This window comes from Temnothorax nylanderi, unplaced genomic scaffold (assembly GCF_030848795.1).
Source record: "Temnothorax nylanderi isolate EJ_2023f unplaced genomic scaffold, tnyl_v1.0 TNYL_tig0733_pilon, whole genome shotgun sequence".
Taxonomy (NCBI): domain Eukaryota; kingdom Metazoa; phylum Arthropoda; class Insecta; order Hymenoptera; family Formicidae; genus Temnothorax; species Temnothorax nylanderi.
Genome location: NW_027249795.1, coordinates 37532 through 47868, shown reverse-complemented (window position 1 = coordinate 47868; position 10337 = coordinate 37532). Strand labels below are relative to the sequence as shown.

The 10337-nt window shown below is 50.0% G+C and overlaps 1 pseudogene; it reads left to right on the top strand.

The window, feature by feature from the left end:
* The first annotated feature begins 675 nt into the window (after nucleotides 1-675).
* Nucleotides 676-1649, top strand: LOC139785076 (uncharacterized; annotated as a pseudogene).
* The last annotated feature ends 8688 nt before the right edge of the window (nucleotides 1650-10337 follow it).

Here is a 10337-nt window from a genome sequence, read left to right as displayed (position 1 = left end):
ATGGCTATCAAATAAGGGGGGACGCCATGATGTTCCAGCGCCCCCCTTATGACCGGCCAGGGCAGGGTGTTGAATGCATTGGCTACGTCAAACGATACGCCGAGCAACACCCTGCCCGCCTCCGCCGCGGCCTTCGAGAGGGCTCTTATACGCTCTATCGCGTCCACCGTTGAACGGCCCTCTCGAAAGCCGTACTGGTCCGGCGATAAGTCCGGACCAGTCCGGGACAGGTGCCGGACGATTCGGTCGGCGATTATTCTCTCAAACAATTTGCCGACCTCGTCCAGCAAGCAAATTGGTCTATACCCCGAGGGTGAGTCGGTGGGCTTCCCTGCTTTAAGGCCGTATCACACTAGCGATTGCTGTTGGCGGTCGCTGTCGCAGTTGCGGTTGGCGCCGCTGTTCGTTCAATCACACTAGCTGTTGTTTGAGGCGTTCCGCGCTGACGGTGTTCAAAGCCTTTATCAACATTTTTCGTAGTGTTGACAGAACGAAGTTCTGAAGAAAGAAGTGAATTTTACCCAAGTAGTCTTGTTAAGACAATCTTTTTAGCTTAGAATGAGTAAAAAGTTTAAGCAGTACCAGTATTACGTCGAAAGAGCGCGGCGAAATCTACGTATAGCAGCATTATTCGGAATTGTTGTCCAGAGTTGTATTGAAGGAATTTCAAATCGAAAAATTTGGGTGAGGCCTTGGGTGGCTCGAAGGAAACATCATGGTTTTCATCACAATCTCTTTCTAGAACTATCTCTAGAAGATCCAAACAAATTTCGCAGGTATTTTTTAATGTATAATAATGGTATTTACTTTTTTAAATAATTGTTTTTTACATCTAAACTCAAGTAATTTTATTTTAATCTCATGTCCAGGTGCCTTCGAATGGACACAAATACATTCGAATTCCTGCTTCAAAAGATTACTCCTCTAATTCAGAAACAAAACACGCACGGGAATGTATCTCACCTGCTGAAAGGTTGTCAGTTACATTGCGACATTTAGCTACAGGTAATGTATATTTTCACAAAAAAAGAATATACCAAAACTTTAAGTGACCAATTATGAAATTGAGTTTTGATTTCAGGTGAGACACAGGAGTCTTTATCGTTCAGCTTTCGTCTGGGACAAAGTACCATTTCTGGTATTATCAGAGACACCTGCTCTGCTTTGATCAAAGTCCTGCAGGTGGATCATTTGAAGTTACCAAGTAGCGAAAAAGAATGGAAAGTTGTAGCTACTGATTTTGGAGAGAAGTGGAATTTTTTTAATTGTATCGGAGCCTTTGATGGGAAGCATGTTCTGATTGATCCACCTCTAAAAATTCTGGCTCCCTTTATTACAACTATAAAGACAGTTACAGTATTGTGCTACTGGCATTGGTAGACGCCCAGCTACGTTTCATTTACGTGGATGTAGGCACTAATGGCCGGATTAGTGACTCTGGCATTTGGAACAAGTCCACTCTGAAAGCTCACATTAACAGCAATTCATTGAAAATCCCTCCTGCAGCATCTTTGCCCGGCACAGAAACTGAATTTCCCTTTGTCATTGTAGGTGATGAGGGATTTCCGCTATCTATGAATATACTCATACCTTACCTTGGGTCTTCATGCACTGGACGTATTGACAGGAAAATTTTTAATTATAGGTAGGTCTGATTTTTATGAGATTTATTACGAAAACAGTAGTATTTCAAAATATATAATAATTAGTATAAATTTTCCTTCGAGGCTTTCAAGAGCTCGCAGAGAGGGAGCCCCCCACCCCCTCGCGCCGGAGCACCGGCGTGCAATGGAGGAGGAAGGGAGGGCCTTCCGGCTTCCCCTTGGCGAGACGGCATCCTTGCCCGCCTCGGGGAACCGGGACCCCCCACCCCATACTCCGACTCCAGTGGTTTTTTATCAAGGTTTTCCTTCCTCTAGGCCGGTGGGAGGAGTAGAAACTTCCCCCTAACGGTCCCAGCCGACCGGGCGTTTGTAGTCGGGGTCGCCTTCCCCTACCGGCGATTGGGACCGACCCGAAGGCCAGTCCCTAAGGGAGTCGCCGGGCTCCCATTCTTCCCGCCACTCCGGTCCGTAGACCGGCGGCAGGAAGGGTGGACTCTTAGACCCCGCACCTCACCAGCGGGCCACCACAATGGCCTCTGCAAGCAGAAGCCACCAGACGTAGCCTGTCGGATCCGAACGAGGAGCCCTCTCGCCGCGCCAAGGCGGTACACCACGAGAGGGAACCTTGCGACCGCTCTCCCCAAGGGCGATCGTGCGTCAGCGTGGGTCACCGCGGGTGATGATCGAGAGGATGGTGGAGCCGCCGAGCATCGCGAGCGATAGCGACGCGCCTCCGAGACGGGGAGGCGACCGACCGCGGGACATGCCCACGATATCGCCGGCCGATTCGGCCGCGACCGATAGCGGTGAGTTACCCACGGGCAGTCCGGTGATACCGGTACAGCCGCCTATATTCTGGGTACCAACGCCCTTAGGGGAAGTCGACCAGCCGTCAGACGATTTCCTCAGTCCGTCGAGCGGCGACGAGGAGACGGAATAGGACGACGAGGCGCATGGCGGATCGTGAGCCACGGCTGATTTGGTTAGTTGCGATGGAGAGAAATTTTCCCGCTTTGTTTTCTTTTGTTTTCTCGCCCGATCTCGCCATCTGATTTGGCTCATTTTTGTAACGATCTCGGCAATAAAATTCCGAGACTAGATTAAGTTAGTGAATAAACCCTGCGTGCCCATATGGCAATGAGTTCACCGAGCGCGGTTAGCCGAAACGGCATAAAGTAGAATAAGTTAGATATAACGCGTCGCTGACCGTACGGGATTTATTTTCAGTTTTTGACGGTTCATTGATTTGAGACTCTTTAGTTTGACGCGCGAAGGTCAGCGCGACAATTCGCGCAAATAGTAGGTGGACCGCAACAATCTCCAGGAAGAAAGGTTCGGAGGAGCAGTAGCCGGACCTGGGACACGCGACCACAGGGTCGGCGTCGTCGGCGGAGCATCAGCTCAAAAAGGGGACTTCTTCCCCAGGAACAAAGTCCCGTATTCATCTCTCGAGGACCTGGGACACCCGCCTATAGGGTCGGCGTCAACGCCCGACCACCAAAAGGGCGCCCGGACAACTTCTATAGGAAGTCGGTCCGGAAACCTGTTCCGGGGCATCTCCAAAGAGGTGCGCACAGGTCGGCGTCAACGGCCGACACCCAAAAGTGCCCACAGACGACTTCTCCAGGAAGTCGGTCCGGAAACCTGTTCGGGGGCATCTCCAAAGAGGTGCGCACAATGAAGCCGTCAGCCGACTCGCGGCTCCCGAGCTCAGCCGTCAAGAGGAGGGAGCCGGAGATCCGGAGCGTAAAGGTACCGAACGAGCATCTCACGATACAGGGGAGGAAGAAGGACGATCGCGAGGAGGAACGGGTACAAATATCACCCAGATTAAAGGGGGCGCTACAGGATATACACCGACTGATGGAAGGATCAGAGTAAGGCCTCAGAGGAGGCCGCCACTGTAAATACGTTCAAGTAGAAATAAGCATTACCGACGAGCGATAAGTAGCGTTAAGTTAAACATAGTTAAGACCTGAGTGTACTACTTTACCGACAAAGGTAAAAGTTTGTCATGTGACATGACTGCTGCTTTAAGTCATTGATTTATGTTTTGACAACTAGGAGGATGATTTATTTGCTTTTACTTTGGTTTTCCCGAAGGGAGAGAATCCGATGCAATTAAAGCTAATTTTCCTTATGTGTCACAAAGCCACGCGAACGACTATTACAGTCAGATTAATAGGGATTACAATTATGTTCATGAGTAAGCGCGTACAGAGTTTAAGTTATTGGTTGAAATCCAAAAAACCAATATGATTTATGATTTAAAGCGATATTGGACCGAAAGAATTTCCATTTTAGTTTTGTTTCATTTTTGTCTACCGGCATGGTATTCAATAAGTTTAATCGAGTCCAGTCGTAATAACTCGGGATCTATTGTGACCGGAACAACGAATGGAATTACTAAAATTGAAATATAGCCACTTACTACTTGGGCTGTGTTTACGGTCGCCACTGTATTTTCAGGCTTAAATGCAGAAACCTGATACAACTGCGTTGCCCCGTCCTTCCTTCTCTCAGCAAGATGGCTGTCGTTTCTACGTCGCAGGCGCGTTCAAGGCCGTCGGCCACGCCCTTGTTAAGCGAAGCGTGTATACGGAATATCGGATAGGATGTTCACTGGGGTCGCGAAGTAATGCTTTTGTTTATTATAAACAAATAATAGTTTATTAAAAAATAGATTGTACAGCAATCTCTCCTAGCGCGCGTGTTCGCTCGATCGCGTGTAACTACGTCGAGTTGTTGTCGAAACGCCGCTTATTCGGTTAATGCGGATCTTAACGATCAATATAAGCGCAATAGGAATATTCCCGTATCACGCACTCACTGTCTCTGACAATGGATTAATCACGCTACTGACGCTAGCGGATAACGGGATAAGACCGCCTTTTTCGATGTGTATGACGCAACCGGTATCTCTACGCGTTAACGTCTCGAAAGTTCGCGACGGACTGTCCGTGATAATATTTCGTTCACGCTACTAACGCTAGCGGATAACGGGATAAGAACGCCTTTTCCGATTTGTATGGCGCAACACGTGTTGACGCCTCGAAAACTCACGACGGACTGTCCGGGAGGAACGGGTCGAGTTCTCCCACCTTAGACTCACGCATGCGCTGAGTCGTCATTTTAGGCGCGCAACCTTCGCACTGGCGGAACGCACCTTCGGGTGTAGATGGTACGACTCCATCTGCACTTCGCTTGCCGAGTCGTTCTTGGGACTCGGCACCTTTTCGTGAGATGCTACACTAAAGTGCAACGGCGCGACTTGGCTTTCGCACTCGCGTGAACCAAACGCGTCGCTCAAACTGAGTAATTCCTCAAACTGAGGTGACCCCCTCGTGCCCTCGTCTGCTGTCGGGCTTGCCTGAGTTAATAATTCTCGTTCGGCCTCCTCGGGTTGTCCACTCGGCTGCACCTTTTGTATTTTCGTTGCCCCGTTGTTGTGGGACATGATAGGCGTCAGACCGGTAGATTCCCGGCTCTCTTGGGAAATCGAGGGTAAAACCTGCGATTTCACTATCACGCGAGGATCACAAAGACAAATCGAATACATACATTGCGGAACGCCGACCAAAGTAGCGGTGGTCAAAGGTTTGGGGAAAGTAATGGCGATAAATAACAACTTGCCACGTAGATACGTCCAGATCACTCCACAACGGGGGATCATACGCGAAATTTCCAAATCGAACGCGTGCCGTACGAGCGGCGCATACCATGGAGGCGCGGTCACGAAAACTAAACAAAGAGCCATCGGCCGAGCATTAGGGTGACAGGAACGCCTCAGGGGAGACCGGTTGAATCGGCGACAGCGGCCACGAAAGCGGCGCACGCGCGGGTCGCGAGTGGTGGAGGCCACGGAGGCGCGACCCCACGATACGGTAAACTAAGCGGTGAATCGCGCGAATCATGGTCGAGGCGCGACAAAGGGGACGCTAACGGATGACCGACGCAATGGCACCGACGAGGGGAAGGCGCGACCGTCAAGAGCGCGGACCACGAAAACGTGGCCATCCGATCAATTGAACGAGCGAACTTCGCGATAAAAGATTCACGTAGAAAGACACAAGGGGTGGATACGAGATCATCGATATGATGAAATACCCAGTTGTATGAGAAGTTAAGGAAAACCCATGACCACGGTAATTATCGCGATACTAAAATAGCCGTAAGGGCAAATGGGTGGACGAGCGGCGCGAACAAAGGCCACGGGGTAGTCGCCAGCCAAGCGGTACGCAGTTAAAAATGTAAACGCGAAATTCCAAGTCCCGTAAAGATATTAACCGATACCATGATAATTACATAGCTGTGATAGAAGGAATTGGAATGTCGCGTAGAAGCACGAGAATATTCTCGAAGGAATTGACAGGCATCAATAAGATTGATTTACGACTTTATTTGTGCGAACATCTGGCGATGGTGAACAATGAATTACGGAATGCGGAAGCATTCGGCACCTGCGTGAATGAAACCCATTGGTCGCTAGGGGCGTTCCAAGGATGAAGTGGGAGCACCACGGCAAACCTATATAAGGGAGGACATTCCGGCGATCGGGGAACTCGTTCTCCGAGCGCGATAGAAAGGAACTGCCGACTTCGACGGTAGATTGTATTCGGAGGCGAATATCCCGCGGTAGTCGCGTTAAACCTAGTCATAACTTTACTTAAACGAGCAGCTTGTAAACCTGAAACAAAAAGGAAATATATTATATTTTACCTATCACTAATTGAGAGTATAAATTGATATTCAAACGTGTGCGGTATCCTTACCTTCCCAACGTACTTACCTAATCCCGATCGATACTCGTGAAAGAGCCTACGTCTGTCCGGGGAGACACTACGTGGACGCTGCAGCGACCCGAGAGCGAGAACGGCGGTGCACAGCCAGGGTCCAGAAGGGTCCGAGAAACGTGGTCCAGCAACGGTGGATGAAGATCCGGCGACACCCTGGGTAATCCGAGACGATAGAGAAAGGGAGTCAGCTAAGGGGAGTAAATTGAGTAAATCCGTAATTAGAGTCACGAATCCTTTCTCGGTTTCTAAGGGAAAAAATCGAGTGGCGACCGTTTCGGTGACACTAGAATCACTGGCAAATATAAGCATCACCCCTCCGTACGGTCACAGTAAAAGGAGTCATAACTAACGATTATTTCACGTGGAAAAGAACGAACGAAGTTACTTGGCGGGATCCTGTGATCTCGGTGAAGAGGCGTCCGAAATACGCACCGATTGCCCTCTTGGTACACGGAATGGCGACACAACCCGCAAAGAAATGGCGACCGTGACAGGACTCGCTTAGGTCTAACCGAGTTCGCGAATCGAAGCGTGGATGATCTAGTAGAGAATAGCAGCGTGCAACGAAAACATTGTAAAAATTTTGTGCAACAACCTGTGGAGCGTAATCCGTTTAGCTAGACCGAGCGTAAGACGGGCGATAAAACTAAGGTAGTTCGGTGGGAACGTGAAACAACGCGCGAGAAAAGACGCGAAATCGCGGAAAGCTTACGGGAGATTCGTGGCATTACAATTCGCGTGGAGAACGTGCGACATTGTCCACCGGCCCTTAAGCCGAGAACGTCATTTATAGGTCGTATTGCGAAAACGGTACGCCAATTCTAAAAGGATGCTTGGAAAAATTGGTGAGTCGTAGCGCGAAGTAGTGCATAAACGATAGCATACGTGGTCGTGAATATCGCAACAACGTGCGCCACGCAATACGCGAGGTCGTGGAACCACGAGTTTATACGGCCGTAGAACCATCGCGTGGTCGTGGGTATAGATGTTCAGCGTAGATCGGCACGAAGCGCGGAGCGGCGATAAAAGGAAAAGAGGAAAACCTCCGAAGTAATTAGACCTTGTTGCGGCGTAGGAGCGCGCGTAACGAGAAAGGGGTCACAGAAGTCCACATATCGAGTGGCATACGAATAAGGCTTAGCGAAGCCGAATACCCGTGTCGCGACAAACGAGAAGTATTCCGACATAATAAAAGGGAGAAATTTTGCAAACGATTCATACACTAAAGCTAACAGTGAGATGGACGGTGGAAGGCGCGAGAACGTCAAAAACAACGTGCGTTGAAGCACACGCGGGACCGTATCGCGAAAAGCCGAAGGGCACGGTCGAAACAAACGCGGTCATTGTAACGTACGGGTGTTGCGCGCTACCCGAAAGTCGAAAATTCAAGCGAGAAGCGTGGAACGTAGAATAGTTTGGACGTCCGTAACATAGTGCGGGCAATTCATACGACCAAATGGTCATCAAATACCACATAACGGGTGGTGAAAGGTAAAGGATCGTTTACACAACGTCAAGTCGGATAGAAACAAGTAACGTTCCGGGAAAAGTCAGCTTGATGCGAAGCACCAGCGCGAAAACCGCATACCACGGTAAGAGAAGTCAACGAAACGTCATAACCACGTACGCAATAGGACACGCGCAGTCGTAGCGCGAAAGAGGAAATAAGCGCACGATTGACAAAACGCGTGATCAAAAGGCGCACGGGCGTTACGCGATACCAAAGATATACCGGGTGTGACGGGAGCAGCGTCGTAACCAGTAATAAAAATTGGTCCGAAGAAACCCAAAAGGGGCGGGAAAGTGCGGTCAAAGCCCACATCGGGGATGCCAAATATCCAGCATTCGCCGCAGGGAACTCACACGAGATCGCACGGACCACCGCCACCGAGGGAGGCTATAGAAATAGCAGAGGCGAACGCGAGAGCGCGAGCAAAACAAAATCGTAGCAATCAAGCCCGTCGTAGCGAGACAACGACGATGGCGGACGAACAGAATCAGCGGCAAATCCGCGACGAAAATACCAACCAAGCGTTGAATCTGAGCACCGAGCAAGCGCGAAACCTTGAAAATGCGAACGCGGCTTTGGTACGCCAGAACGCCGAGTTGGCGGATATGATGGAGGAGTATGACGGAGCAACTGGAGCAGATGAAAACAGCTATGGGAGAAAATCGCGGATTCCTTGAACACAATCGGAGCGTACGTGGTCTATCGGGCGAACAGGCCGAGAATAAAATAGACTCCCGTGTCTTCGACGAGGAACCGGCGCGAAGAAATACCCCATTAGACTTGGTACCGCTCCAAGTGAGACTCCCACGAGGAGGATGGATCAAGAATCCATTTGACGAGCTCAAATATAGTGGCAAGAATGATAAACAGAATCCCATGAGATTCCTACAGAAGTTTGAAAAATTGGCCATCTACGAAAATGTCCCGGAGAAAGAGCAGATACATTACTTTGGGCGTTGCATGCGAGGAGCCGCGAGCCAGTGGTATGAGTTGCAGCTAGCCGAGGACATAAATGAAATAAAACGCCTGTTTACCCAGACGTATTGGGGGACGCAGGCCCAAATGCGATTCAGGCAGCGTGTCTACTTTGGCAAATACCGAGCGAGCGAGGAAAACATGTCAATGGCGGAATACGCGTTGGGCGTGGCACGCCAAGCGAAGACCTTATTGCCACCCATGACGGACGAAGAAATCGTCCAAACGGTGCGCGAGCATTTCGACCTAGACGTGGCTCGGGAATTGAGACCATCGGTAGTCAGATCGGTCAGCGAAATGATAGAAATGCTAGACACGATCGAAAATGAAAAAGAAACGCGAAGATTGCGTGCGCAAGCGCAACGCGCAAATAATCCAGGCGGCCACGACAAACAGTCGTACGGTCGTAGGGACAACCCGAAGGTAGCCGAGCGAGGGAAAATAACGACCAATCGCGGAAACGCTAATGACCGACGGAACGATGCCCGCTATGACAATTCAGCCAGACGCGACACGGCGAGCCAAGGGCAATCGTCGTATAAAAAATCGACAGGCTGGCGGAAAACGGACTTGCCGGAGGCAACGCGGAAGGGCGCGGTCGACATCGTCGAGCTACCGAACAGTGGCGATGACGACGCCAAACCAAAGGTAACAAGGTACACGCGTGAGCGCGAGGCGGACGCCAGACGTGAGCGCGGGACGGAGAAATCGACGACTTATCCGAGAAATTCGGGTAGGAAACTGGCAGCGATAACGGCTGTCAGTCACGAGGATAACCCCGTGAAACGCGAAGACGACGAAAGAAGCGAAGATGTCGGTTCAAGCGAGGACGAACAGTATAGCGCGGACGAGAAGACGTGTTACGCAATAACACGCAACGAACGAAACACGCACGAAACATCCAGCGACGAGGAATCACCGAACGACGAAACTAACAACCATCCGGTGAGCATCATTCGAACGCGGGAAATTGTCCGAGAGCTTGACGAGGACGTGGAGAAAGAACAAAGAAAACAGGTCGCTCAGGCAGATGTGCCGATGATAGAAATGAAGTTTGGCAGTTGCCGAACGAAAGCGCTCATCGATACAGGAGCACAGGTCACGGCAATGACACGAGCGTTCTATGAGCAATTGCGCGAGGTGGGCCAAGAGATGAAATTGCTGCCAATAAAAAGATTTACCTTGAGAGGAGCATTCTCCGAACGAGGATCCACAATTTCCACCAAAGTGCGACTCGAATTCCAATATAAGGACGAAAGATATACGCACGAATTTTTTATCGTGGAAAATTTAGCGTACGAGATCGTATTGGGGATCGATTTCCTCGTAAAATACCGCATGAAATTAGCATGCGACGACGAAATCGATGTACGATTTCGGAAATCGATCAATCCTGTCGTACGAATGAACGCGATGAAACGCGAAGACGCCATGACGCAATTACAAGAGGTT